Source organism: Erithacus rubecula (assembly GCF_903797595.1).
Source record: "Erithacus rubecula genome assembly, chromosome: 8".
NCBI lineage: Eukaryota > Metazoa > Chordata > Aves > Passeriformes > Muscicapidae > Erithacus > Erithacus rubecula.
The window spans coordinates 15,618,602-15,642,217 of NC_136659.1; positions in this window are offsets into that span (position 1 = coordinate 15,618,602).

Genomic DNA, 23,616 nt, shown 5'->3' on the forward strand with positions numbered 1-23,616 from the left:
ATCTCAAAGGTTTTTGTATACATGGGAGCTGCCTCACCAAATTTCAAGAATTCCTTTATTAGTTTGATTGTCATTCATTTCACATCTGACTGTTACTCATGGAGGCTGATTGTCCTGCAGTTCATTTGTTTGCACAGCCACAGGCAGATCACATTTGAATTCTACAGTTTCAGTTCATGATCGCCCTCCCCTATGTGTAATCAACTGTACAGAATGTAATAATCTTATAATACTGTGCTGACTGCACTGAAATGAAAGACAAACCAGTAAATGAGGGAGATTCATATTTTAAAAAGATTCACTGTTGCAGATGAAAATGATACACAAGTCTGAGGGTTTAGATAAAATTATAATTTTAATTTCAGGCAGTTTTCTGCTAGTGAAGTTTTTTCAGGTTATCTAGTAAAATATTTCACCCTATTGCAGGTCACCCATTTCCTTAAGTGAAAATGTAGCATTTAAAACACTTGTATTTGTTTTGGCTCATGCAGTTTCATAGTCAGATGAACTTTCACATTATGTAGCAGATGCAGTATTGGTCATCTATGCAGATGGCTAACATGCTTTTGTTTTTACTAGCAATGTTTACAAAATGTAATCTCTTTGGAAGCCAAGAGAACAGCACTGTGTGTCTATTTAAAAAACAAACAAAAAATGGTGGGAAAGGCTTTTAGCTTTTATATATTTATGTAGTTGGAATGTCAGTTTCATTTCATTGTCCTTTTTTGATGGAGGTTTTTATTGTTCGATTCTTACACAGAATTTGTTTGTGATGTGAATCTTAAAATAGGTAAATATTGTTGATAAGACTGTTCAAGGTATTTTTTAGTATTACACAAAGTTTAAGATGCAAATATGAAATTGAGCTCCAGTCTCCAGAACAATAATGTTAATGGAGCCAATTCACTGAACTAAATATATTTGCTATAGAACCCTGACACTGTACAAACAAATGGACTCCTTATTAATTAAATGTTAGTACTGTCATAGTTTTGAACATGGAGTTGACTTGGCCATATTTGATTTTCATACTTAAAAAAGGACACAGACTGCAATTTTGATAATAAGTCCAGAGTGCTACATAGAAAATCATTCACGTGAGCTTCAGGCCAAAACGCTGCTTAACATTCAGTTCCATTGTCTGTGTTGTAGAAATGTGGTATATTTAAACATAGGCAAGTGTTCCTGAAGACACTGGACAATTGTGCAAGCAACTGCAGCTCCTGCTAGCTTCTTAATTTGGAAACAATTGTTTTCATCTCTGATTTTGACTTAAATTGCTGAGCTTTGCTGAACAGAGGATAATATATTAAAGTCTGGTACCATTTGGGTAGTTCTTGTATGCAGTGCAGGGTGCATGAAAACCTTTTATTTAATTAATTGAAAAATACATAGAGCCAATACACTGATTACTTTGAGTATGATTATGCTACGGCATTTGCTTTATTTCAGTAATTGTTATAACTCTTGATAGATATACACAGACATATACATATGCATCTGTATATTTGTATACACACACACTCCAGAAACAGCAAATCATACAGACCCTTTCCACTACAGATTGTGCCAGTCGAGTGTCTTATGCCCCAGAACTCTGGCAGTCTCTGCAGGACTCGGTTGCAGTGGTTTGAGAAAGCTTTTTGTCTGCCTTTTCCCATGGAAGTCACAGAATGCATGCAGACGCATCAGCTGCTTCAATTTGTGCTCTCCTATATTAATTTTAATAATTGATAAAGCAGTGCTTGAAGCAATACACTAATCTGTCTATAAGCTAGTTTGAAATGAAAAGATATATATGTATAAACCAGCCTGGTACAGGTTTAGTAATCTCCAGGAAATATTTTGGAAATAGCACCAAACTCTTGTGACTGTGTTCATTCCACTCCATCTGTCAGAAACCTTAGATCAATTTTCCATGACTGCTGTTCCTCAGGAGCTATGTCTGAGAGCTGTGATGCAGGAAATGAGAGAGATGAAACAATTTTTATCAGCTAGCTCAATTGAAAATACTTGAAAGCTTTGTATATTTCCCTTTTTATATTTTGGTTTCATTCAGGGTCACATAATTACTTCTTTCTACAAACTGTATCTCTATTTAAAATGTTTATTTTTTTACAATATTTTATATTCGTACCAGATATGTAATATGGAAAATAATCCTGCATTTTGGATTGCTATAAGTATGAATACTTTCCTACACATCTTTTCTCTTTTTGTTGTTCTCTTCTGTGTTAATTAAATCTCAACCTATTAGATTTGATTTTATTCCACATCCTGCTAGTCTTTGTTTTATCTGAATTTTCAAAATTTTATTTTCTTGAACCCTTCTGACAAAAATGAAAGAAAAAAGTGGGCATTAGCAATAATATTTGGACCAACCAAACAATAAAACCATTAACAGTGAGGGGAAAATAGCTTGCTGAGATGCCATTATAACATAGCTGGCTTTGTAACTATTGCCCAAGAATTCCACATTTATTGTCTAGGTCTTAGAATAGGGGGATTTCTGTTAGTGACAAAATTATGCTCTAGACAAGGTGTAAAGGTGTCATGTTGAAATGCCATCATATTAAAGGAGCTTACTTAAAATAAAGAATTATATGCCTAACAGCCTGGGCTGTTTGATTTACAGAAGGCTCTAGGGTAAATTTAGGGCTTTCTTAAAAGCAGTATCTTTTGTTTATGCTAGAATTTTTTTTGTTAGCAAACATGCATTTTCTTTAAATGTAGAATAGATAGAAAAGTGTTTATGTATTGCCAGCAGAAAAAGAATGATTTACAGTTGAAAACTCCAGGTAAAATGGAGTTTAATATGCTTTATTTGAGATGCCAGTGCACGAGGAGTCAGCTGTTCTATAATTTGTGTAATAAAATCATCACAGCAGAGGAAAAGGTGGGAAAGAATGGCAAGATTTCTAGAATAATTTTTAATTGGGATTCACTTGTCTACACAGGAAGAAAAAAACTCCTTGAGATGCAGAAGAAAGAAGAAAAATTGAGGATGTAGCAGGTAATATCTCCTATTATTGAAATCAAAATTGTAAAAAAAAAATATATAATTATGTTTGGTTCTAAATGTTCTTTCTTTGTTACTACGATTTGCAAAACACTAATTAGAGGCAACTGTACAACTAACTAAGCATTTAGTATCATTTGGTACATTTTATTAAGGGGAGAAAACTGCAGGTGGATATCCTGCTCGTGTACGTATCTGAGCAAGAGAGCGGAGCATGGGAAATAAATCTTGTTCTTCCCTTGACTGCAATGCAGATCTGGCTCTGGGAGGGGTTTCCATTTCCGCACGGCTCGAACACATGGTCAGCACTCAGCCAATCGGGAGCATCACATCTGGCACTGGGTTTGTGTGGCTCGGAATGCCTCTCTGACTGCTAAGCAGGAAAGCCACTCACTTCTTTTTTTTTTTTTTTTTTTTTTTTTTTTCCTTCTTTCTTTCTTTCTTTTTCTTTTCCTAAATTGAATTTGCACACATTCTTCAGACTGCGATTTATGTCAAACATAGTTATAACTGTTTATCTGGTACGCACTGTAGCTACCCTAACAGCTAGTTTGCTAACATCTGTCACAGACTGAATTAAAAAAAACCCAACAAAACAACACAAAACCAGCTACATAGATGATCCTTTTCCTGTACTTACTCTCCACGCTATGCTCTAAGCTGCTGGGATCATGCTTTTTAATTACATGGTATGTTTTAGTCTGTCTGTAAATTGTTCTCCTCTTTTAAGTATCACACTCCCTTGCAGGGCAGATATTTCAAAATGCGTTGAGTTGATTTCTTACGTAATTATTTGCTGATCTATTGCTGCTGAAAGACAGATTATTCTTTTTATAAAAATTATTTGAGATTTTTAGATAACTGTGATATAAGGATATATGAACAGTTTTTTATATGTGGAGTGGAACATACATGAATAAGGTTATGTCTTTCAAAAGCTGTCAAAATAAATTTAAAATTCCAGAGGGTATTACCACGTGTGCTAATGTTTGCACTTGGAACAGGAATTGGGAATTGGGAATTAAGGCATATCTGCTTTTTAAAAAATCAAGTCTTTGTAATGAATTCTTTACAAGTTTTCTTTTTTCCCCCTAACATAGAAATTTTGTATTTAGTGAGAAATAGGTATTGCTAAATACAAAATACTAAGCCCTAAAATATGAGAGGTTGTAGTTTGAACCCATATCATAAGGATTATAATAATTTCTGTCAAGTATCTTACAATTCTTTCTCCTTACCTTTAAAATGGTTATACTGACCAGTACCAATGGAGGTGCTGGGCAAGTAGAATAAAACTGCAGAAAATTTCAAGAATCAATCTATTCATTATGGCTGATTAAATCTCTTAATTAAGAGAAATATATTGGAACTGCTGAGAGAACATAGCCAAAGGTGAAGAAACTGCAGCTGGTAGTAAGTCATTTGTACATTCAGAGACTTCAAGTGTAAGAACTGATGTATTCCATGGAAAATGATGGTGTTAGTTTCAAAAAATGTCCTGTAATGCCTGTAATGCTGTCATATTTACCAGGGAAGTGGCTGTACATGCTTGTTTACCAAATATTCTAGGTCATGTGCAACAAGCAAAGTTTGAAATAGTAGTGGGATAATTTATGGCAATATATAACCTGATTACATTTATGCGTATAGGACAGACATGGTTGTAATTCATTTGGTATATTATTAATAATTTTATGTGTGTTAATAAGAGGATGATAATGTAAGCAGATGGATTATGCAAGAAAAATCCAGCATAAGTACAACTATCTAATTCAAAAGAATGTATTAACGTTTAACTTTCAAACAAGTTACTTTGTATAGACAGGAACAATTCAGATTTTAGGTGTTCATAATTTGGTTTTGGAAAAATGACAAAATTTTTTTTTTTGTGCAGTTTCCCCAGAAACCTGTCACTCAGTGAAATGCAACCTAAAAACCAGTACCTTTTTAATGTTTGCAACCATAGCGTTGCTATAGTTTTATCATATGCATTTAACATGTATTTCATCAATCTACATCATCCAGGTGTCAGAGGACTTGGTTATAATATCTGGTACCAGATATAGTTAAAATGTAGTTTGATTTTGGGGTTCTTAAAGGGATTTTTTAAATTGTCTAGAAATGTCTGCAATGTATACAAAGAGCTCTGGGAAAAGATTCTAGAATTGTGAAATGAGATTCTTGTCTGATGTGTGATTCTGCTGGTGCTCTATGTTGGCTGAGGATGAGGTCTGCAGTCTGAGGAGACACGAGCAATTTGCCGATACTGTCCATTTCTATTTTCTTTCTGGGTGCCATTTCCAAGGCTCGTCAGTAAAAATGTGCAGATAAATGGGTCTGTCTGCTTCACTTCAGTGGGCCACCTCAAAGAAACATCATCTGGGACTCTGGGGCGTCAGTTTCTTTTTAAGTCTAGTCAACCAAAAGAGCTGTACTATTTGGAACACTGGCTGTAGTTGTGCCACAGAACTTTATCTATCAGTATGCAGGATTTTATTTAAAAATAAAGGTGCTGATAACGTGTAAATATAGAAAACAAATTAAAATTGCCATTGCATCTGAACAAGAACTATTCCCTCATATGGACATGTGCTTACCCTCCAGTACCTGTTGCTTTTGCTTCCATCTTGTGAAGTTAGTTCTGGGGTTAAATTAATTAGTTATTTTTATTTCTGTTCTGCATTCTGGTGCCCAAACAAAGCTTCTGTCTTGCTTATTTCTTTAGCTTTACACCCTTGCAAGAGTTTCAGAAAGCAGACTGATGCAATTATATAGCACATCCCAGTGGAAAATTAGGGTTACTATGTTAGGCCTCGAGCAGGAAGGCGGCAATATCCCAGGCTGACTGCTGGAAACCACAAATCTTGACCATTATTGCAAAACTTATGATAGGAACACAAAGAAGAGTATTATTAGCCAGTCATGGAGTATTAAATTATACATGACTGCAGCACTAGTGAAACATCAGCTAACAGCCTAAAGCTCTTCCTTTTTCTGTTTAGCTCTCTCTAATGACAAGAGGCAGATTTTCCTGGTTTGGCCTTTGGATTAAATCTGTCAATATTGATTTTAAAATCTGCCTACAGTCCACTTTTTGACCCCAGCTCCTGTTTTTTTGTTTATTTGTTCTTTTTCTCTGTGAAGTCACTATCTGAGGTCCTAAGTGTGTATGTTTCCAAGTGGTTTTAATGCATTTTAGTCTTAGGATACTGACAGAATTGGCAGTATGTAAGCTGAAAAATGACTGTGCAAGTTTCACGTCATTATTAGGGTTTTATTTTGGTGGTATTCCAGTAAAATAAAACATAAAGGTTAGTCTGTTCTAAAAGGACTCCTATACATATATGCAGTAGCAAGCTTCTTTTCTCTAATGAAAGATGACTACTGGACCAAAACAGTTGTTGTTGAATTACTTCTCTGTGGAAGGTGATGAGAAAGGAATATTTTGGGATAAAGCAGAGTCTCTTGGAACACGTCCCCACTATTTGCTGCTAAATATTATCTCAGCTCGATAATCTCCCACAACCCTTCGATCCCCTGTAGTAGAGGCCATGCTGCTTTGTTGCCTGCCTTAGAGAAATTATACTAGTGTGCCAGAACCCAGATTTTTACTACTGAATGACATCCACCAGTGCTGAAGGTCTCCTCAGACTTGTCAAAACTGTCTCAAACCTTCCAGAGAGTCTCCTGGTCACAGCTTCTCTTCTGACAGCTCTGTGAATGTTCTTGTTCCCACTAAGGACTGCATAGGAAATTTGCTACGTAATGCTGCAGGACTGCAGCCTTGTAAGTTCGTAGTCTAGGTGGGATGATTTAGGAAGAGAAATACCTGTGTTTAAACCATTCTGTGAGGAATTGGGTTATAAATACACACAGTATACACCCAGAATTATGAGTATTTTGAAAAATTCAACTAATGTATTATGGCTTATTGCTACTTCTGGTGGCTGGAATCTGTGTTTCTAATAAAATCTGGCAAAATGCTGCTTTTGTAGTGCTGAATTTCAAATTTTTTTGGGGGTGTGGGGGGGGTTTTGTTTGTTTGTTGTGGGTTTGTTTGTTTTACTACTGGCAGATTGGTTATGACTTCTGTTGTAATTGAATCCTACACTCCATGATTTAACATGTTTGATTGTGAATGGTAGCAGATGAAGTGTAGGCCCACATTCCCCTCTCCTCACTGTTTTCTGAAGATGGTAACTTCCAGCAGGGGAGGCACCCCAGAACAGGCATTGTGCAAATGGCTTAAATCTCTGCAGCTGTTGGCTCATTTCTATTCTGGTGCCACATGTTATTATGAATAATTTGTGACATTCTTCAAAAGTGGAAAGTGTGTACAATTTTCCTTTTTTGTAATGTATTTGCTACAATTGTAGTTTAGCTGAATATTATTAATGCAATTTTTGTTATTAGTTTGGTAATACTGCCCTAGCAATTACTGCTCAACAAACAGAATTTGTTCAGGGAAGGAAAGTCGAGGTGAGGCATGGCAAGGAAGAAAGTAATTGGTTCCTAGTTAATCACAAATAATATGTTATTTTGTTTATTTTCCTGTTGCTCTTAAAAATAATAGATTGCAGAAGAAAATGATACCAGAAAGAAGGAGCTTGATGAACTTAATTGGGACAAGTTATGGACACACATAAACCCCTTTGTCTTTATAAGTGCTTGGTGAATTTCAGACTATGGACTTCTTTGTGATTGTACTTACAGATAGATAATACCTATTTATATTTCTGGCTAAAATATTTCCACCAAAGACTTAATTTACTTTTCTAGTGATTTGTCCAGGTTCACAAAATTTGAATTCCAAGCTGCATTTGTTCACAGTCTGGAGGTGTTTTGTTTCCAGGTTTGTGTTCTGATCTCTTGATAGGCATTGTCTTTTACTTTGCTTTTATTCATGGGTGAACTTCAGTCTTGCACTTTTTGTATTTTCCTTTCATTTTTCTATCTTTGATTCTCTTCCATTTTTATCGCTATCATCTGTTTTGAAAAATATGTTGTGAAAATTTAAATTAATGATGATTTTATTTTTATATTTGTGATTTGTATTTTTCTTCAGTCTATACTTTTTGTTTTAAAATAAGATGGCCAATAAAACACAAAGTAAATTTAATTAAATATGAATAAATAATGATGATAATTGCACAACATTCTCTTGTAGTTGGTCCTTGGTAAGGAAGGAATCATTCTTTTAAAAAATTATTAGATTCCCAGTATCCAGATTATTCCTGAAATTTTTAAATTTCGTAATAATGATGCTACTGATTAGTGTATAATTTCTATTGCAAATGAAAACATTTTGAAGCATAAATTCAATCCTATTTGTTGAAATAGTCTTTTTATTCAAGATATGAACAAAAATTGAACTAACCTATGTGGTTAGTTCAATACTACATTGCTAAGTCATATAATATTTCTCTTAATTTTGGCAGTGTCCAAGAGGAGTGGCAAACAATGTTACTTAATTTGCCTTTTACTAATAACAGTGGTGGGTTTTGTATGGCATAATATTTGAAACCATTTCCTAATATATAGATTAAGTAATTGAATAGATTAAGCAGTGTCAAATGTAAAGTCTTGGCAAACACCCCAAGGAAGGTATACATATGCTATACTGCACCATTTCTTTCTTTCTTTGGGAAGAATCAGGATTGGGGATATCAAACCTGAACCCCTTTTGCAAAGGAAGATATTAAATACATTTGACATCACTAAACTAGTATTATTTGCAAAAATACTGATTTCTTGATTAAAAACTTTTTGGGTTTGTAGTACTGTCTAAAGCTGTCGTGCAATTACCTTTGGGGTTGGTTAGATGCAAAGTTGTGAGATAGGTATCTTACCAAAAAATATAAACTAGAATTGAAGAAAGGTTGCTGAATTCCTAAAAAGAGGATGAACCTGTCTTGAAAGTATTTAGTTAAAAACAATGCATTTGTCAAATCAACTGCAGGTGATGACATATACATTTTTTCTTCCCAAACAGCTTTGTAGAGAATTTAAAGCAGTGAAAATTACTGGTATTATGAAGCCTGGTCTAGCTTTGTGAGTGAGTCATTCCCCCCGCCCCCCACCATTCCACATATAAATACTGAGAAGCTTGGCATAAAGAATGCAGCCTGGGGCATACCCCATAAAACTTACAATGCAATTAAATGAACAATTTCTACTGGAAATAAAATGGGCATGTTGAGTAGAATATGAATTAAACTGAGCAAGAACAGAGTCAGACAACCTTTCGTAGTTCTCCAGGCTCTTGGAGAGAACCCCCAGGGTCAGCAGTACCAAATGCAGCTGACAGGTCAAGGCCAATCAGTAAAGAAAGATAACTGCAGTTTGCAATGAAAAGCAGGTCATCCCAAATTTTGATTAATGTAGTCGCAATGCTGTGGTGTCCACTCGAGTGGGTTAGCAAAATAAAGACAGATAGCAGTGGATTAACTCTAACCCTTCTTTATTATACTGCCGCCGTTACAGGCTTCTCTGCTGCTGCATTCACTAAGGCGAGGTTTTCTCCAATTTATGATCCTCCGTCCCCATTGCCTCCTGGCCTGAATCCTGTGGAATTGACTTAGTTACCAGGGGCTGCCCCGTGGACTATTTGCAAGACTACCAAAATGACCTCAAAATTACTTTAGAAAATGGCAAACCCGTCACATTCTTAACATTATGATTTGTTGATGTTGGCAGTGTTTATCCTTTGGAGCATATATTGCAAAAAGGTGTCAATTTCAATGACTTTGTAAAAAAATAGGGGGAACTAATCTGTTGTTTATTGACAGTTTTTGTTACACAAAACAAAGGCTCAAAATGTTTAGCTACAAGAAGGAACTTTGCAAGTGTTACTTGCCAAGGCAGGAATATGAGAATATACTATTTTTCTTCCAAGATAAAATTAGTCTTTGAAATAAGTCTGTGCAAAACACAAAATATCTTTATCAGTGAAGAATGAAATTCACTAGCCAATATAAAACTATTTGAAGAGATTTAAAACACTGTTTAGAAAGACTTTGTTCATATATTTATGCTATACCAGTTGGAATATATGTTATAATTGTGTTTATTAACCCAAAACCATCCATGCATAGTCTTCCAAGTCAATCTGTTAGAACTGATTGTGTCATTTTAGACAGCAGCACTGCCATGACGTCAGCGATTACCCTGGAAACAGAGCGCAGTCTCTCGGCAGTGGGGGTGGGAGCTGCCTTTCCCCTGCTCTTCAGCTGCATGGAGGTGCAGTGCTTGGAGCAGGCTGCACACTGGCCTGCCACTGCTCTGCAGTGTGCTCAGGGCAGAATCTGACCAGTGCCGGTCACAATGAGCGTGCAGACAAAGTTCTGCATTTCCCTGTTCGGTAGGACAAAAATGTCATAGGATTACACACGAGCTGACTCTTTTAGACTAAGAATTAGAATGCTTCTTTTCATAAATAGCTAACAGTATGAGTTAGTGTGTGATGGTTTTGTTGTGGTTCTTGTTGGGAAAGAGCTATCAGCTAGGTATTTTACTGAACCAACTGCAGAATTGTATCTTATATAGCACTCTTCAAAATGTACATTTTCTCTGCTGCTATGGAAGATCGTAAAATGAATACGTGTAATTTTATGACCTGTACAGTTTAATAGTGCCAAGGCCAGAATAGCAGGGTTCTCTTCAGGTGACTGCCATTACTGATACTGAAACCTTGCCAGTATATCCCAACTTTCACAGTTTTTTTTGCTTTGATTAAAAGCTGCACAGAACCTGTCCCATAGTAGAGAAAGCTTTCTTTTCTTTCTAGGGAAGATTTTCTTACATTATAGAAGCATTTATTCTATTTAGACCACAGCTGAGATATTTGCGATAAAAATGATACATTTATAATTTATCAGTGCTCTGTTATTGATATTGGGTGACCATTTATTGGTTTCTTTGTTCAACCTGTATATAAACGTAAATTTCACAGGCGGTTTGGAACAGTTGCCTGACATTATTTTGATTTTTTCTGAGGATGGTGGTAAATGACTGGCTTGTAGCCCCTGCTTTGACCTTTGTGTGGGCTTGGATGTGAGAGTTCATGTCTCAGTGCATGTGTCAGGTCAGCCCACAGCAGCTGGTCTGAAAGAATTGGAGCAGAACATGGCAGTGAAGTCGATGGCAATGTCAGACCACTGCAGTCAGAGAAGGGGAAGCAGGGCCCTGCCTCTTAGGGCATCTGTATCCAGCCAGCAGACAATGAAAGCAGCAGGCTCTAATGAGAAAAGGGAAGCCAGTGAAGGAGACAGGCTCTGTGAAATTTATTAGCTGGTGCAATAAAGCTGCTTCTTTGGGAGTGAACCTGAAGTGGCCTCTGAGTTAATTTGGGATGAAAAGCCCAGTAAGGGAGGCAGTTTATTGGGGTTCATCCTCTTCATAACCCAAGATATTGACCCCTACGGTCTCCCAGCCAGCAGCAAAAATATCAGACTCTCCCATTTGTGCACAGTACCGTTTATTTTCATGTAATAAAAACACCCCCTGAGTCTGTTAACCATTATCCATTTCCCTTTGCAGGATGTATCGTACCAGTCATCATTGAGAATATTGCTTTCAGACTCATTTTAGTTTATAGCCCCAAATATTTCTTGTTTGCTTTGAGTAATTGTTTTCTGTTAAAAATTGGGTAGTTGGCTTGTTAATTAGTAAGATATAAACCAGATACATCAGTACATTTTTAAAGCTATGGTGCCAGCTAGCGGTGAGAGATGATAGACAGTGTCTCAAGTGTGACATTTATCTAAGTGTACGGTGTATTTTTATTTGCATCATAATGTGACATTAAGTTTTATTTGTCAGTTATCAGTACCTCGTGACCAAAACAAAGTAAAATGAAACGAGTCACTGCTCAGTTTGATTTAGTTGGGTATTGTTTATTTGAAACCTTCCTGCCATTATTGATGGAGTAACTGTATCATTCATCAGATCATTTGCCAGTGAAGCCCTTTAATCGTTAGTTTTTCCACTTGCGAACATCACTCCTTAGGTGTTATGAACCTGTAGGTGATCTTTTGCTTTGCTGGAAATCTGAATTTCTTAAAAAATGCAGAAGACTTTAGTTGTGAGCAGCAGAAAGATGCTTGGAAGGTTTCTGCAATTGATTCACTTGTGCAAACTAAGGAGAGCTTTAGTGTGGCCAATGCAGGGCAAAACTCTTGATTCTATTGATTTAGCTGACACACCTTACTAAGATGGAAAAAAAAAGTCCTGTATTTTACTAACATGAGAGGAAATTTCAAACAATTCATTATTCATTGTGTTCGTATAAGCTCACAACAGAAAAGAAAAATAAGCAACCCTTAAGAACACTTGTAAAGAAATGTAAAAAATAACGTATTTTTCCTTCTAACGAGGAGTCATTGACAGGTCATCTTTTCCAGTTTAATTAAGCAATAACCAATCTTGGTGAGGTTGTGGAAGGCTCTTGAATACTAATAAATAAAACCAGAAGATGAAGCATTTCTTACATTAAATAGTAGGAGCTGTTTATAACTCTATTACTTACTGTTAAAATCAATTATTATTACTAATACTCTTCAAGTAATTTATACCTGAAGGCACACTGAAGGTTGTAAAGCAGAACTTTTCTTTTTAAATGTCAGACATAGCCATGAAGGTCAGCTGATGTGAATAAGGACACCTCAGATGAACACACTTGTAATAATATTTGGGAAGATAGATCTCATGTTAGTGACAGCTGCTGGCAGCAAGCAGAGCTGCCACAGTCTTACTTCCACTCTAATGCATGTGACTACACTGGTGGAAAAATACAGAGATGTTTTTATTCCACGGGGATGAAGAAATGGAATGATTTTTGTGTGAGATTGAATCAACTGAGTTAGACACAGAAGCAATTTATTTAAAAGAGGTGCCTAAAATGCTAACTTGAAATGTACTGTCATGGTTTAATCATACATTCCTTTCTGGTACCCTTTCCTTTCCAGTGTGTCTGCGACAGGTGTGCACTTCCTCCTTTTTCTCCTCTGCTGTTGCAACACAATTGCTTTAATTTAATACTACAGGGCATATTTCTGTGGGAAAAACCCCTATATCCCTTAAAATACTAAAATGAAAGTAGGAATCTTTGCTGATTTCTTAATTGCAGGTTTTATAATATGCATTTAATGCTGTTGCTAATTGATTACTTAAATTATTTGATTTATTCTGCAAATTGACAGTCTTTTAGCATTTACATAGCTTCAGATTCAATTAATATGGTTTTAGATTTTTGAAGAGTGTATTGTGTTGCCCAGTCACAACAGTCATAGAAGATTAGCTACACTTTGAACTTGAGATCAACAAATGGTATTCTACAGGCTAATTTTTCCTTTTTTTGTTCTGTAATTTAAACAAGTGTCTGTAAACACAGTACCAGTGTGTAACCAAACCACCGTTTTTATTTTATTTTATTGTAACACCACTGTAATTTAAAAAAGTAGTTGCTTATTTGGATCTATGTCTAAAATGTTGTCAGCACTGAGATTAAATTGCCTTTGACTTCCAAACAAAATAATGTGGAGTTCGGTGACATAAACATAAGGACCAATATTTATTATATTGATACATCAATTTGGATTGACAGTCTAGCTATCATGGTATTAGACACCAAATGTATTTATTTTCCTAAACTAATAACTTACATGGAAGACAAAAATTATGTGAAAAGATTATTTTAAATACAATTTTAGCGGTATTTTAAAGTTTATTTTCACACTATTACTGGATATGATATAAATACAGCAGTTTGCATTCTTTATTACTCTAGAACACATCTTGTTAATACAGCACTGAAATAATAAAAAATTTAGGGGATTCTAAACTGGATACCCCTATGCATCTCATAAAACTCTCTGAAATTTTTGTATTTAAAAATCTGTATGATACATTAAGTTCAGTGGACTTAGAAAAATCCAGAGTTTAAGCATGAAGCTTAATTAAAAAAAAAAAAAATCCAACTTAAAAAAAAAACTGTCTAAATTGAGCTGTCAAATAATTCCTTTAAATCCATTGATGTTGCGTTGGAGTTGTTGGAGTAGAATGTGCTATCATGGCTGATGAAGTGGGAAAAAAGTGTCACAATAATTTTGAAATCAAGAGGACTGTGTTTCAAAAGCCCCCTTTGGCAATAAAAACCACAAACAGACAAAACCACACAAACCCCAAAGAAACAAACAAAAGCCCTACAAAAGCAACCAACCAGCTGCTTTATTATTTACAGAGAGCTCTCCCATTTGAGTACCTGGGGGCACCATTTCTGCCTTCCCCTTGGAATTCTGTTGCTGGAGCCCTCCACAGAGCTCTGTGTCAGAAGATGGAGTGCCCGGTGTGGGAGTTGGCCACATCTGTCAGGAAACTGCTACAGATGGTTCAACTCATTAGCTGCCAGAACTCCTAGCAAACATCATCCGAGAGTATGGGGACCTCACTTGGACCAAATGTTAAGCTTGCCTCCTGTTCAGTGTCATTACATTCTCTGCAAAATATGATCCTTAACCATTTCTGCTAGACACTGCATACTCTTGGATGTAACCAGTCTGCAACTCTGTTTTGTTCATTTTGAATATGTAAAATAATTAAATTAATACTGCTTCCACTATCCAGACAGTGTCCCAAGTGTAGCTCACTGTATCTGTTAAATTTCATCTGTGGCTGATATTAGTACATCTTCATAATGACATCACAACTAGGATGTGATAAACCACAATGTAATATACACTTGTATTTGCAATACCTTTCTTTAGGATCATGTCTGTATTGTGATGTATGCTGTCACTCATGCAGAATTTCTCAGCTTACCTGTCTTCTTGTTGCTCGGTATTTCTAACAAAGTTGTTCCATGTCTGTGTGAGTGTTGTAGCAGAGCAATCACAGCAGGTGTTCCACAGTTAGCTTTGCAGCAAAGCCAGCAGAGGGAGCAGACACACTGGTGTTTTATGGCACTGACAGATTTTGGCCATTTTTCCCTATTGTTTTTGCAAATGCATATATTTTTATGTTTGTGGTCATTATATATGAGAATGTGAGCTAGTGTCTGTGTGCTGGAAGTTCAGCTGTGAGGAAAAGCTAATCTGTAAACAGTTTTATGATTACAAAATTATCTTTGATTTTGCAAAGATTTGCATATATCATTTTGTGTACTGAGAGCAATTATTTGTGCTGAGTTTTTTTGTACCCTGAAAAGAAGAGACTCCTTTTAAAAAGCCCTTCCTTTATACTTCAGAGCACGCTGCCTTTAGAAAAACCACAGCATAAATTTAAGTACAGGTTAAGATGACTTCACACACTTGCAAGGTCAAGCCCTTAATAAATCACTATACACATTGTGTGCAGTTCACCTGTGTGAAATAGGCTCGAAAAGACTGGTCTGGTCATAGCTGAGTTTTGGAGATACATTTTGGGTGTATGCAAACAGACTTCATTTTCAGTTACAAGTAAGTGCAAAAATTGCATGGACATAGTTTTCCCATTTGTGATCATTGTGCCTTAGGCCTGCTCCCAAAGTTGGCAGGAATTTACATGAAGAAGTGTTAGGATAGAAAGGTGGAGTGTGTTTAAACAATACAGTGAAGTAAGTATTACTTTATAAATGATGTTGTTTGCATCATGATTTAAACTTTGTTTAAATACTTTTTTTTTTTTTTTGTGATAGCATTATTGCACTCTGTGCTTGGTTAAGCCAGGCGGGGTTGATTATCATTAAGAGTTATTTATTTCTATTTTATTAAGCCTCCTTTTACATTCATGTTACAGGTTAATTTATACTTTTATTTCATGCACTACTTGGCTTTACTGATTAATATGCCCCATGGCATTCAATAAAGCCAGGCAGTGGAGGAAATAAGAGTGGTATTAATTTCTAACATTGCTATAAATTTGCCTTAATAAAACTAGCTCAATAACACTGCGGTGGTAGTACAATGGATGCTTCCAAATTGTTAGCAAAGACACAACTGAAAGAACAACACATTTTTTTTCCAGAATTTAAGAATGCTGTGCTCATGTTCAGATTAGGCTACCTGTTATAGTACTGAGTGCTATGATATTGTGTTCTAAAAAACAGTATAATAATATTTTTAAAAAAATATTATTATACTTAATCAATCAATTTAATCATAAGCAGATAAATCCCCTGTATCTTTTCAAATGCCTTTTGGATTTTCATGACCACTGTTACTTAACAAACAGGTTCAAAAATATCAAGGAAAAAGAGGTAGTTCTGGACTATAAGGGCAAACAGAAAATAAGAAAAATTAGAACTATGGATTTTCTTTTTAGTAGTTAAATAACTACTATTGATTTATATTTTCAGTATTTTTGTATTGATTTATTTACATGTTGCTTTGTTGTAGACGAAAATTCTCAAGAAAGAAATGCAGATAGTATTGATGAATATAAATTTTAGGTGCACAAACTATTCATTATAGTGAAAATATTTTGGCTATATTTTCTTTATTAACTATTAACTATGATAGTGGCATTTTTTGTGTGTAGATTGTGAAATCCATGTAGCATAAAATCCTTAAGTAAAGTTTGCCATGTAACAGTTGTGACAAATTTTTTACTCTTGCCTGTATTTCTTTATTACTCAGACTCACATTGACTGAACTGAAAATTTTGCTCAGATACAGGGATTTGGATAGTGCTATTTGACCTCAGTACAAAATGAAAGCATGATAAAGCAAGTTAGCACAGAAAAATCTGAACAAACCACAGCCCAATAGAATTGCCAAATCCTTAGAGCTTGATCCTAGAAGGCTCATGGAGAAGCTCATTCCTGAAGTCATTGGGATGTGAGCCTTCTCTGCGCTTTGCTGGGTCAGGCCTTAATAAATCACTCAACACATTTTGCAGAGATTGCCTTTGGGGTGAAAGGCAGCAAATGTTTAAAAGGATTAATATAAACATTATATATCAAACAGAACTTATTTTTACATTCAGGCAGCTATGAAAATAATGCTGTCATTTTGATAAGTTGTATTGGTTAGTTAAAATCAGATGGGCAGCACACTGACTGCTATCATTTGATTTTACTAAATAACATGAATTTGATTTTACTAAATAATATGAATTTACATAATGCATAGTCTAAGACTCTACCAATATACATTCAAATTAAAATTTTAGGCTTTATGTAATGATCTTTCCTTAGTATGTTTTTGTAAATAGTAACAAAACCTGTAAAATTGTCTTACTTACTATAAAACTCATATATATCCAGACATAGCATTTAATTAGGTTATATGATGCTGCTATAGTTTAACTACGTCAAATAATTTTGTTTAAGTGTTCTATAACCTTGTAATCATAGAGGCACTGAAGTTAGAAATGGAAGTGTCCTCACATGTGCTGGGCACAGCCGGGTCTGTTCTGTGCCCTGCATACGTGGTGTGAGATATTTTGTCCAGGTGAACTTCTTGTTGAGTTCCATTTTATCAATTGTTTTCTCAGAAAAACATTTAGTTTGTAATGGAAAAAACTAAAACTAAATGTCTTCCTTTATCTAACTTTTAAACAAGGTACTAGGCAGCAGTAGGAATAATGACATTTACAGTCACACACATTGATTCAGTGTTTTAAGTGGGGGTAATACTTAGTAAAAAAAAACTTTGTAAAACTCTAATACTTTGGGGGGGATTTGCTAGCTGCTGTGCCAAGCTGGATAGCTTACTCTAGAACTGTACTTCATGAAAGCTCCTATATATGCCTCCAGAGTAGTGGAAAATCAGATTAGATAAATAGACCCTTGATTAGATTGTTTGGCAGTTTAGTTTGCCAGAAATGATGAAAATCTGTACCATGTATGATCTGTGCAGCCCATGAATGCTTTCTGTCTTTCACTGACAAGAGCCAAAGTTTGGGCAGCTCATTTGCTCTGTGGATAAGACCTTTGTTTGTATGTGAAAGAGGCAGAGAACATTTTATTTCTGCTGCATGTATAAACAGCAGGTAAGATTATTAAAGGGAAATTCACTGGAGTAACTTTTCATGTTTAACCCACCAATGCAAAACTATAGATCTGTTTTATTCTTGGATCACCACACCAAGCAGAATAAGCTGCAGTGTTTACGGAACAGAAAAATGTGTGTTTGGGCTGAGGGCATAGCACGTGACGTTAAATATGAGCAGTTCTCTTCAGTGTTAGCAGTGTGGGGAGTGGGATGAATGAGAATGTCAGCCTGGGTGCTGCAGGTAAGGCAGGAATGGTTGAAGCAATGTTGTTTTCTTTGGCAGTTTTTTAAAAAGCAATCCATTATGAAGGGTGTCTAAAAACAATTGTGAATCTCCCTGTCCATCTCTTGCACTGTACTTACCTTCATGCAGATGTTGAAACAGCAATATTCACTTCTGTTTCAATGTTTCTGTCTGTTATCAGTAGGAGCAAACTGATGTTTTCATTTCTTTCTGTTTTATTTTGTTGTGTGTTCCTTTTTCTCCCCTAACCATACATCACACCTGCACTTTTATAGAACACAGAAAATTCTGTAGTTTTGTGGAAGGAAGCGCACACTGATTTTCTCTTCTGCTGCTCCATAGAAAGTTTCTCCTCTTTCGATGTATTTTTATGGAATTAAAAGGTTGCCTTTATTTATTGGCTGGTCGTAAGTATTATTTATTTTTACACCTTCTTTACAGCACAATCTTGGAAGAGAAACTGTGCTCTAAAAATTGTTATTAAGTTTTACATTTCTAGCCATGTGTTTAAGTGACATTTGTTTCAGAGGGAATAGATCTCTTCTCAGATGATGTTTTCTGGCAACTAGAACCAAGAATTCAAAACTGATACAGCCAAGTCCTTGCCTGTATCTCTAAGAAGACCATAAACCGGTCTGAAGAAACAGCCAAACATGATTGTAATTAGAATCACTGAAATATTTTCTGGACATCTGAGGCAAAACCAAACGTGGTAACACACAATAATAAGTTCAGTCCATTCTGTATGAAGTGTTAGCATTGAGCTGATCTAGTGCTGATGCTCATGAGGAATTGGAACGGTGCCTTTATTTAGGCCTTTTCACAAGCAGCAAATTGTATGTACATGGCCCTGAAGTGGCTGGTGCTCTATGCCTTGGATGGTGCCTTGGATGGTGCCTTGGATATCAGCCTTGGATATCGGCCTTGGATATCGGCCTTGGATATCGGCCTTGGATATCGGCCTTGGATATCGGCCTTGGATATCGGCCTGGTCGCGGTCCCTGGCGGGATCCCGCTCGCTGCGCGCCGCGGCCGCCAGGGGGCGCCGCCCGGCCCGGCCCGGCCCTGGGAGCTGAGGCTGCGCCGGGATTGACGGGCGGCGCTCCGCGGATAAAACGTGCCGTAAACTTAGCGTCACTCCCTTCAATTCATATCATATGATCATTTACTGGCCATCATCATGGGATCGCTCTACGGAGAGCCGCGCTGCTGCCTCTTCTATCCCGCACGTTGCTCCATGGCACCGGGTCCGCCTTCAGTCTTTGCCGCTATCATTTCCTGCAAATAGTTGCCGTCTTAAAGTCACAGGGAAATGAAGGAGTGATGGGAAGAGCAAGGATATCAATGTGCATATAGCCATAACTCCCTTCCGTATTTGCTTTCAAGTATTGGTTTAAAATCCTGCTTGATGTGGAGAAATGTCCTACCCTATAAACTATTAGAAGTTGAATTCAGTTGATGGGTTTTGTATGGATTGGAGTTCAACTGGAATCCCAAACACAGTGATTATAGATGTAATTTTAGGAACATTTGCCTCTGTCTGCAGTTTGTGGAAACTCTTTCCTTATGAATGGGCTTCACAGCCCATTCAAAGGTGAACTTCACATTTTGCCTACCGTTGCTCCTTACATGATAATAAACAATGAGGGTTATAATGATGATGACTACAATAATAACACTTAACAACCAGCATGAAGAGCAGAGCAGACAAAAGGTCTTGCTACTAGGTGAAATCATCAGAAACATTCTGTGCACTTTCTGTCTTCTCATTTGAGCAGACGCTTGCCTATTATGGTCTGTCAAATGGAATGTTGTTTTGAGGTTTTACTAAACATCTGAAGTCAAGGCATCTGAGATAGTTTGCATCCACTATTACTCTATTTATACTATGATCCCAAGACTTTTTCCTAAAATCCAGCAACCTTTATGCTTGGGTTCCTGTTATAATCCTGCACAATAATTTCAGTAGAGAATTTAGGGAGATTGCAAGTCCTTATGGCTTCAGAATTCCATCTAAGGAGATGCATCTGAGAATATGGATTTTTTCATGGTTATTTTTAGCCCATTCTTTGTTAGAGAAAATACGTAGAAAAAATGTTTCTAAAATGTGTTCCCAACTATGATAGTTGTTACAAAGCAGGGGCTTTTTTTTTTCTTTTTTTTTTTTTTTAACTCTGGAGGATTTTCATCCAATGCACAGAAGGAAAAGATGAGAAACAGGTTACAATAAATGGAATCTCTTCAGTAGCAGTACACTTTTCACCTCTGGGTGCCACTGTTCAACTGTTTCTTGTGCAATGACCATCTGCTTAAAAGTCCAGCTCTTATTGGAGAAATATTTCCTGAAAAAAAATGTTAAAGACATACTGCCTCTATCTCTGCATAATCAAGAAACAAGTTTCTGATATATGGATATTAGTTATATGCACTGTTCTCATATGCTTTTAACATGCTGAACAAGGAAACAGTAAATGCTCCACATTTGTTCAGTTTATTGAGGATAGTCTGATAGTTTATTTGAAACTTTTCTTGCCTCTTTAGCTAGAAGTTGAGACATGACTGTTTTTTTCATATAAATGAATACTAGTACAGATTTATTAAATATGCAGATTGACTGTAATAATTCAGTTGATTTAAAAAAGTTTTAACCATAGCAACAATTATTTGTTTTATTGCCCACAACCTACATAAGTCAAAGTCTATTGACCGACAAAATTTCTTTTCAAATATTGTAGAACTCTTAATATTCAGAGCAAAATTAATTGCAGTCTGTGTATCCAGCTGTTCCACCAAATTAATGATATTGGGACTGTTTCTCCTAGAAACTGAGCCAGGCCAACTTATTGCTAAGTGACACTGGACCTCTTGTCTGGACTGTTCTATGATTTTAATTCTAGTCAAATAAAACTCTTCTATGAATGAAATAAAATGTGGCATTTAACTCTTCCATTACTAAAAGGTGTGTTTAGAGCAACATTTTCAAAATAATAATAATAAAAATCTGAAAGAATAAAATTGCATTTTATGTCATGAAATGTCCCTTTTCTCAGCCAGGGGAGACACTGCTGCTGCCTTGCCCATACCTTCAATCTAGTTCTTCCTGCACCCTGCTGAGCACTGCAGTCTATCAGTGAAAGCCAGCAAGCCTTTTCATATCTGCACACAGACAGTGGAAAGTTCCATGATTGCCTCATAAACAGGCATAAGCTGCATTTATTTCTGTTCAGTAGTTCTGTATATGCCCTATATATGCATTTGCTCAAACTGGTGGAGGAAAAATTCAGACAAAAACATGTGTTAAAAATTATTTTCAATTTTGTCTCAGATTTGTACAGTTTCTTTCTATCCAGTTTCACTGGAAAATCCCAAATAAATAGAACACTTCAAAATAAAAGAATTTAACTTTATCCTGGGAACATGCAGTTTAGGTCTTGGAAAGGGAAATGTGTAATAAAATGCTGCTCAAATGAAATTGGTGAAGCTGTAAAATACGTAAGTGGAAACTTTGAGGAAACTGGCAATGAGAAACTGGAAATCAAGCGGTAATTTAAGTTTCACACAACCACCCTTTGCATGTGTGAGTACAAAGGAGAGACTAGGAACAAGTGTGAGTCAGACCTCTCCTCTCAGGAACTGAAGGGACAGAGATTCCCAGCATCTGTTTCCTTAACTATCACCCAGAGGATACTGGTGGTAAATCACAGTGAGTAAAAATAGAATCAGAAAAATAGCTCAAAACAAATGAGGTACTGTATTTTGTAGTACTTTTGCAGTAGATCTGTATCCAGTTCAGCTTTCATCTGTGTTCAAATTGGATGTGTCAGCTTATATTGACTTTTAAACAAATTGTTAATAAAATCACAAGCATGGCTAATTAGGATGTTCCACAAAGCAGCCAGCCAGATTTGATGCTTGAATAGGAGATTTATCCTGCTCACATATTTTAATGAATGCCCTAATTTCATTGTTATAGGGTAAGATGGCCAAGCACTTTGGTAGAGTTAATCACTGCCCTTCTTTTAGAGTGAATGGGCCTGCATCCAGTTGAATCAACTCTGGTCCAGCCAAGAGACTCCAGCTGGAAGAGTGAGTTTGTGTGTATGAATTATTTTAGGTGCCCCACTCATGTGTATGTATTTTCCATGTAATCAGTGAAGGCTGAAGTAATATTTTGTCTTGAAGGGCTCTAGCAAAATTTAGTTAAAGTACTCTGAGTTCTTAATCTGGGAGACACATATAGTCGCAAGAAATTCTTATCAACCATAAGAGTTCTGAGTTTATGCTCAAACATAAAATATGTAAAATAATGTTTTACTTATTAAAGTTGAGATATTTAAAAAATACCACTGTGGAATCACCATGTTTTCTGTATTTCCTAGTTGCTGTAAATAACCTTGGTTTAGGTATGGAAATACGACATGAAATGGTCTTCTAAAGAAAATCTCAACTTTTTATTTTAAAAATACATTTGTTTATGTGTAATTATTCTGAGATATTAATGGAATCTATAATATTTCAGTAAATAATAGTGACTACCATTTCATAGTATACTCTTGTCAAAAGAGAATAAAAACTTTATGTCTTCTTTTAGTATTTTTCCTCCTGATATTTTGAAGAGATGTATCTTTTTACTCGTTTTATTCATAATAAAAGATCATTTAGTTTTATTTCCAACACAAAATTCTTGAAGAAAAGCCTTTTAGAGGAGTTAATATTTTCGTAGAAATAACCCTGCTTTTTTTGTGGTTGAAGAATAAAACATAAAACAAATAAAACAATAAAAATTTGGCCAAAAAAAGGTGCAATCATATTTGCAATAAGTACTAAATATAAACCAGTGTTGGTTCCAAGCTGCCAAACAGAAGAGAAAAAGCTTTACAATGAGGAGCACCTAACCTACTATCTCCTGTCAGTGCTATGTAGAGAATTTGATTTAAATAATTCTTACAAACAATGTGATAACAAATTAGCAACAGTGATGGTCAAGATTGTTTAAATTTGAATCTTGAATTATCCAGAATTATAATGCTGAAAAAAAAAGTCTAACTGCCAGTCTTAATGATGTGATTCTCATCTAACCATGAGTATTAGTTTTTTATGATTATTTTCATCTTTGCTCTGTTGCACATTTAGTCTAGTGTCCATGTTCTCCACGTTATCACAGTCACCTTACTAAGGCAGCTTTGTTTCCTTGACATCGATGTAGTTTAGAATCTGAGCTTTGAAGAGTACATTTTAAAAGAAAGTATTTCTTACATTTTTAAGCAGGCTAAAAATTGTCAGTTATTACTTATTTGTATTTTGCTTAATTAGAATCAGGGATCCACAGCCCCATATTCTTATGCTATGTGCTGTTATGCACACACTAGCACTGACACAGAGAT